At 33.2% G+C, this 7684-nt stretch overlaps 1 long non-coding RNA gene across 2 annotated transcripts; it reads left to right on the top strand.

The window, feature by feature from the left end:
• Positions 1-4811: 4811 nt before the first annotated feature.
• On the top strand, positions 4812-6238 carry LOC135128964 (uncharacterized). Of its 2 annotated transcripts, XR_010280480.1 has the most exons (4): positions 4812-4901; positions 4954-5110; positions 5251-5632; positions 5691-6238. It is a non-coding gene; the product is annotated as an uncharacterized LOC135128964 (long non-coding RNA). The 2 variants fall into 2 exon arrangements; XR_010280479.1 differs by having other exon boundaries at positions 4813-5110.
• Positions 6239-7684: the final 1446 nt, after the last annotated feature.

Below are 7684 nucleotides of genomic sequence, written 5' to 3'. Positions count from 1 at the left end.
ATTATAATAATCATTAGTGTCCATGGGTGACTGAGGATGCATGGGCGGGTAACCTTAATTGGGGTATAACTTTAACAATTTTTAACTTGATAATTAAAAAGTTCTTGACAAAACTCTACTAAGAAAAGTTGTTGAGTTCAATGAGCTCTATAACTGATTAAAATTAATGTACTTATTTCTGAGACACCCTGTATATATTTCATTTATTCATAAATTAAAAGTGACATACAAAATGTGTCAGCGCTAATTATTATACAAAATTGTTATACATCAAATAGGTAATAAGCTAATAAGCCATATTTTTTGTAAGAATGGTGAATACGTCTTACAATACTAAACAGATACACGCACACATAAATGTGTAAAGAACTGTTACTTACGTTTGTTGAATCATGTGTTTGTAGAAGTTTCAGCATTTATTTAAATTACAAAAAAAGGTAGAGAGGAAAAACAACAAAAAATATGAAAAAATGCAAATAGGAGAAAAGTTAAAAAAAATACATAATACCATAATTGTCGACGCGTTTCATCAACCACGTAGGCATCATATAGACAATTCTAACATAAAATGTGATAGTTTATATCCTATCAACCACAATTCTCCAGTCAGTTTCCTCCCTGACTCCAGACGGAAAATTCAGAATGGATCCGCGATCTGAATTTATAACCAGATTTTTGTTTTTAGATATTTCTAGACTATCGTCAATTTTAAACAGTTTGTGTCTACTGTTTGGTCATTCTTAAAAACATGTTGAGCAACAATTGATTTTCCAAACCTCTTGAATTTATTTTCCTTTAATTTGAATCGCGTGAAGATTGCCCTGTTTATTTCTTCCCACAGATCTTTCACTATTATTTCAAATACCCTGCCTCATCCTTAGTGTTTCCTTGAAAACTTTGAAGATATAGTCAGAACTCAGATGAGAATGGTTGCCAAATATGTTGGTCAAATAAATAAGTTACTCTTAATACGAGAAAGCAATAAAAACACGATTAAAAAGAGCCACGGTTTTTTGTAGATTAGTTTTTGAGAAAATTTTTGTTTTGTTAGATCAGCGTCAGATCAAAAGTTTGACTTTAAAATGCAACGATCAAGCACAAATAATTTTGATTTTGATAATGTTTTTCATTGTTTTCTCGGCAGCTTCCAAATATTTTTGAGAGGACGAGTGAAAAATTTGAATTTAAAGATATAGAGCAGAACTTACACACGTGGCCAAAATTTTGGGAAAATTTCGCAGAACGTTTTGATTTTAATCAATAATATAAATTACTTCACTAGTTAAATTTTTTGAGACATTCTGTATAAAACACAAATAAAGGAACCTTTCGCACTTGTAATTTCAAGCGAAGATTTATTTATCAAAATTTTGACATGACGTCATTTTGTTTTTAGAAGGGATAAATAGATGAATTTTAATTGATAGTTTATCACATTAGTGATACTTTAAGGCTTGTGTAAAATATTTCAAAACAATTGTTTTTTTAGCTCTTCACTTGAATCGTAAAATTTTGTCGTATAATTTTGGTAAGTTTTGAACTTCTGTTTTGAAAAGTGACAAAACAACGTGTATATTATTTGTTACGTGTAAAATAGGATGTCTATAGTTCCAATTATGTTCTTTTTCATTCTTCTTTTAGTGTACTTCGATAACTCATAACTTTGGAAATGTAAACTTTGTAGTTCAAATTTGTTATACCGGTACCGATAGTTCATATTTTTTCTTCTTGTTGATATCCTAAATTCTTAGAGAGAGTTTGAGACCTTCTCTTGTTTTCCTGATTTCATGATTTCACTACTCGTATTCCATCTATTTTTCTCATTCCATGTTCTTCTTCCTTTTACCTTTTCTTCTAGACTCGCCACCAAACTACCATATACCTTCGTTTCCATTTTTACTTCTCGAGCGTAAGCGAAAGAAGTATTGTAATCGAGCCTATCGACCGACTCTCTACTTTTACCTTTTCTCGACCTTTCATGATCCCTACAGGACGAAGAAATAGGTCTCCCGTTTCCGTCTGTCAGTCTGTCTGTCCGTCTGTCTGCCGTCCGGGATTTTTATTAGACAGATAATCTCCGAAAGTACTGGACCGAGCAGACTTAACGAAAACGTTAGATAAAGTGAATCAACAATTACTAGTTCGCAAGTTATCAACCTTTGGTCTTTCGAATGAACTAACTGACCTTTTTGATTCGTATTTGGCCGATCGTAGGAATTGTGTTGTCATAAATGGTTATATGTCTGATTGCTACATATCTCTGTCGGGTGTACCTCAATGGTCAACTCTGGGCCCATTACTGTTTTCTATGTATGTTAGGGATGTTAGTGAGTATATTTATCATTCTAAGATTTTGATTTTTGCCGATGAGGTCAAATTGTACCGTCAGGTAAATAAATTTACTACTCCAGGATTGTGTCAACTCTCTATTTTGTTGGTTCATAAATCATGATTTAGTACCGAACAAGGACAAAGGTAAGGTTATGTCATTTACTCAACGACATGTCGTATATGAGTTTGAGTATCACGTAGATAATCATGTCTTAAAGAAGGGTAATACTATTAAAGATCTAGGCGTAATATACGATTCTAAGTTTACTTTTAGAGAACATGTAGACAACATTGTGTTGATGGTTCAAAGAACTTTAGACTTTATACTTAGAAACTGTAAGCAATTTTTTAACCCAATGTCTTTGAGAATCCTGTATTATGCTCTGGTGCGTTCTAAACTTGAGTCTTGCTCTTTCGCGTGGTAGCGCTGTTATAATTATCAAGTTTTATATGTCGCAAGCGTTCAACGTAAATTTTTTAAGTATTTATTTTACAAAGAAGAGGGTAGATGGCCGGAGAGAAATTGTTCCCATAATTTACCGGTGAGTAGATTTAACCCCAATCCACTTTTCTAGTGCGCTAGTATTGCTACATAACTTAATAAATAATCGCATTGACTGTAGAGAATTGGTCGGTTCCTTGAAGTTTAATAGTCTCAGGTTCAACAGTAGGAGTTATTATTTAAATTCCATTGAAAAAACGAACAAGGTATATTGTTCATTGTACCTTAAGAGACTTAAAGGAAACAGAAGTAGGTTCGCTTAGAAGTTATAAAGATATTCTCTTATTGTTATATTTTTTTTGATGGAAATTAAAGTTTTGAATTTTGAATTTTGATTTTTTTTTGGTTATGATAGTGGTTAAAATAACTATTTACTTAAGTTGGTGTAGGTTGTAGACTGTTTAGCTGTCGATTATCAATTGTTAATTTAATATATTGTCCTGTTGGGCAAATAAATCTGTTTTATCTATGTCTATATTTTTTTATTTATTAAATTTCCATAATGGTGCACCTCAGTGTTTTATTATTAATACTTGTTACACTGCACGTGTTGGAATTGACTGATGTGTCCTTGCGGAAATAATGTTGTTTGGAGTATTCTGAAATGGGAAAACTCACTAACACAGGCATAGCTTTCTTTGCCCTTTATCAATCCAGTCATATTCTTGGGGCAATTGTTAATCTGTTTCCTAGCATGGTCCCTCCAGACCAAATAAAAACAAGTGTGTTTTCGTAACATATAGGATTTGTTTGAGCTGTACTTCAGTGAGAACTAACCTTCTCATTTTTTTTTTAATTAGGATCCGAAGCAACTTCGTCCAGTGAGGGGTCGTCGCCTGGAAGGCCATAGGACGATCTTGACCGGGTTCTCATTTTTTTTTATTTGTCAAGGTTTCGCGTCAACTTTTTTATATATGATCACTACTACAGGGTCATTATAAAATATTGTAGTCAACTCACCTATGAAAAACAATTGAAATTTTTCTCGTGCCGCTAATCACCAAAATGATTTCAACTCTTTTGAAATGTCACGAACGTCGAAACAAATCTATCAAATGTGTCAAAAATTGAAATGCCAGGTTTGCGGTTTAATTTCATTTTAAATAGACACAAAAATACGCCAGGCCAGAGCATTAAGGGTTGCAGTGTTATCGAGCATTTGTGAACGCCACTGCAATACATTTCAGCTTCAAAAATTGTAAATTGTCAGAAAAACGTTTAAGGGCTTTGTCATGAATTACACCTTGGAAAGTCGATTGGAGTTGAACAGAATAAATCATCTGGTCTGTTTTGCAAAGAAGCAATAATTTTTCAAATAATGAAATCCAAAAAGTGAGGTTAAATTTGTCGAAACCAATGAACACTGTAATTAATTAAAAAATTACATTTTTATAGGTACCCTGAAGGTAAAATTGTGAAAAATCACGTAATGGACAATGGCAGAGCAAGTCTTATCACAGTTAACGAACAGTACCACTAAAATGACAATGAGTAATGAGTTTTTGCAGTAAATAATTTTGCCAAAGTGGTGAAAGTTCAGTTTGTAAATTGTAAGGAATCGTCAAAACATTGTGCAGACGTGGTTTGTAACCGGTGCTTTTCTCTTGAAAAAACACAACTGAAAGCCTTGATCTTCATCCCTACAATAGGTGAAAACTGCTATGTCCAAACATTACCTTCAGCTTTGCAGTTTCTAGATATCTGAAACATACTAGATCTGCATAACAGGAATGTCAAAGAAGTTCTACCCAAAACACGCCCACATGGCCATCCTAATATCAAGATTTTTCAAAATTTCTATAATAAAAAATATGAAAAAAACAATAACATTTCAGAAGCATAGTGTTAAGAGTTCTGTAGATGATTATGAGATCTCTTGAAACAACAGAATGTTTAATAAAGATTTTTAACCTTCCTAATAGTAAAGTTACAATTATTACTAAACAGTAAGTTGAAGCAGAGATAACAGAGATATGACAGCTTTTGAATGCTCCATAAGAAATGCATGGGAGCGAAGTGAACACAGAATTTGACGTAAAGGACGGTTGGGGGCGCAACATTTGTGGTGGTAAACCTGATGTCCTAACATCAATGTTAAATGTTACTAAATATATTACTAGTAAAAGTGACATAACGAACGAAAAACACGAACTCTGAGATAACCTCAATTAAATATGATGCGATGGTTTCAAATTATAAAAGAAAAGTCATGTTAACTGCATATGTATGTATGTATTTATTACAGTTACATACATTTTAACAAACAATATACTATTGGTAAGTACAGAAATAGTTCTATAAAAATAACATCGATAAGTAAACCGATGATTTTCTGCAGCTATAATTAATTATTAATCAATGGAACTGGCAAATGCTCTATAAATGGGACAAAATAATTAATTTCCTCTGTTTTTTAGGTTGCTTCTGTAGTTCCCTATTATGGAATTTCAATGTATAAAATATACGTAATCGCACAAATAATGACAAAAGGTAATCAAGGGGGAGATTACTACATGGATGCTATTAAGGCCAGCTGATTTTTAAGTTGTCTAAGAACTGGAAGCAAAAGTGTATTATGTTCAAATGAACTACTGAAGGCATTTTCTAATTGTTCAATGTAATTTTGCAAACTGTTCATACGGAACATTAAGATTGCCATAAGATAAAGTTTTGGAATTGTGGGCTTGGAAACGACAATAATGTAGTCTCTAGAATTTCTGCCACATGCATTTGTATATTCACAGCATATCTGAGAAGAGTGTTTTAAGCATGCATCCACTGAGTATCCACATATTTATCGTAAGATAGTTTGTTCAGCTAAATCAAACTCTTTGTACTCTATCCTATTTATTTTTAGGGGATTATGATGTAGTTGGGAATTATTAATTATGGTGGGGATGTTATACCTCTCACTTAAATTGGAGATATCTTCATTAGCAGATAAGAATTGTGGTGTGATCAGATGATTAAAACAGGACTTGTGTTCGTGGTGTATTTATTTTTTATGTTGTTGGTTCAGTAGATAAGGGAAGAGTGTTAGAGTCTGTGATTTTGAAAATGAAAAGACAGGTCGGTAGAGAGCGGTGAAACGGTTGTGTCGAAAGGGTTGTTAGAAGGTACTTGAAATCTTCGAAGGATAAGAATTATTGGGAAGGGCGAATAAAAGATAGGTTTTACGACATGCAGGTGGACGAAGAGAAAGTTTCAGGGTGATAGTGGTTGGAAGTCAATAAATACAGACTATACACAAATATTACATGTTGCACAATTTTGTGGGATTTGTTAGCCCCCACAAAATGTTGCTAAATCAAAAGCACAATTACCAGTTGGGTTGTGCTGCATATATTTTATACAGAACAATAGCTTGTATTTGCTTATATTCTAATAAAGTGTGATGTAAACAACTATTAATAATAAGAGGATAAAAATAATTTTATTAACACCCGCACAGAACTAAAAGTGACTAAAGTCATCTTCGTAATGAAAAGGTAACGTTCAATATTATAACTGTATTTGTACCCCTTAAAGTGTCGTCCTTGAATTTCAACGTTAGGTTGTAATAACAATCGTCTAATGGGCTAGAGGGTACTTTTATTATTATCCTCGCTATAAAATTGTACAGTTTGTGTTGTGTATACACATTTTAGAGTTTTAAAGGATAAGAAAAGTTAATACAACCATTTTGAGTAATTTAATGTTTTTTTTTAATCCATTTACTATTAATCAGGATGTAAACATTACAAAAACACCAACAAATGTTAGATATAATACAATCATTTTTCGAATAAACTTAATGATTGTAATTTTTTTAATCTTGTCTTTTTCCATTTATGAGGAACCTAGTATTTTTGGAAGAAAGATTAACCACTTTTGGTATATTCTTAAGATTGGAAATATCCCTGGTAATCAAATAGCCGCGCTACGAAAGTTTCACTCAAATTTAAATAGCGCGCCCGAAAGTGACGGTTTGGGGCGCAGTACATAAGGACTATTGTCGCTTAATTTCGCGAGCTGTCATATCTCTATTATCTCTGGTTGAAGTAACTTTTAAATTAAGAGAATGCAACTAACACAGAAAGAAAAATGAAAGTTACTGAAAATAAAAAACTTTATTGCAGTATCTACATACACTTTCTACATCCAATTTTGTTTATTGATCACATTCATTTACTTTAAAAAGTATCGGGCCTATGAATCGTCGTCTAGAAACAGTTAACCACACACCAGCCTTCACTGCGTGTAATGGTGTTTCTTCAAAAGGGTGAGTATTTTCTATACACCAAATTCTGAAGTTCTGTGAGTTGACATAGCCTAACAGATGAAACCAGACTTCATCAGAAAAGAACGACAAATCGAGAATCCTGTTATGGTCTATATTAGCTCGAAACCAACGACAATACCCAATGCGGGGAGGAAAATCAGCTGGTTGCAGCTCCTGAACCAACGAAATCTTATATGGATGCATATGTAACTTCTCTTTTACGATTTTCTGGCACGTGCTGTATGGTATTCCGGACTGTAAAAAGTTTTGACAAAGCTTTATTCCATTCTCATCCTTAAATCTTCAACAACACTAACTTGAGGTCTCCCCGTCGGTTTTCACTTAGAAACGCTACCAGTGTTGTTAAATCTGGCCATAATTCGCCGCTAAAGCGTCTTCAAAAATTCTTCCTCAATGACAACAGGACATTTCACCAGATACTCGTTTTTAGACGCCTTCACAGAGTACACTCCAGCCCCATCCTCATTTAACACCCCATTACGGTAATAGGACATGATGATTGCTCCAAAGAACTAAAAAATTCATTTGTAACACTGACTATAGTTATTCCTCTGTGTTCATTACCTGAG

This window comes from Zophobas morio, unplaced genomic scaffold, assembly GCF_036711695.1.
Source record: "Zophobas morio isolate AGI-343-1 ecotype UQ-CSIRO unplaced genomic scaffold, CSIRO_AGI_Zmor_V1 ptg000014l, whole genome shotgun sequence".
Lineage (NCBI taxonomy): Eukaryota > Metazoa > Arthropoda > Insecta > Coleoptera > Tenebrionidae > Zophobas > Zophobas morio.
Note: the sequence above shows the minus strand (reverse complement) of the source record. Positions and strands in the feature narration are given on the sequence as shown.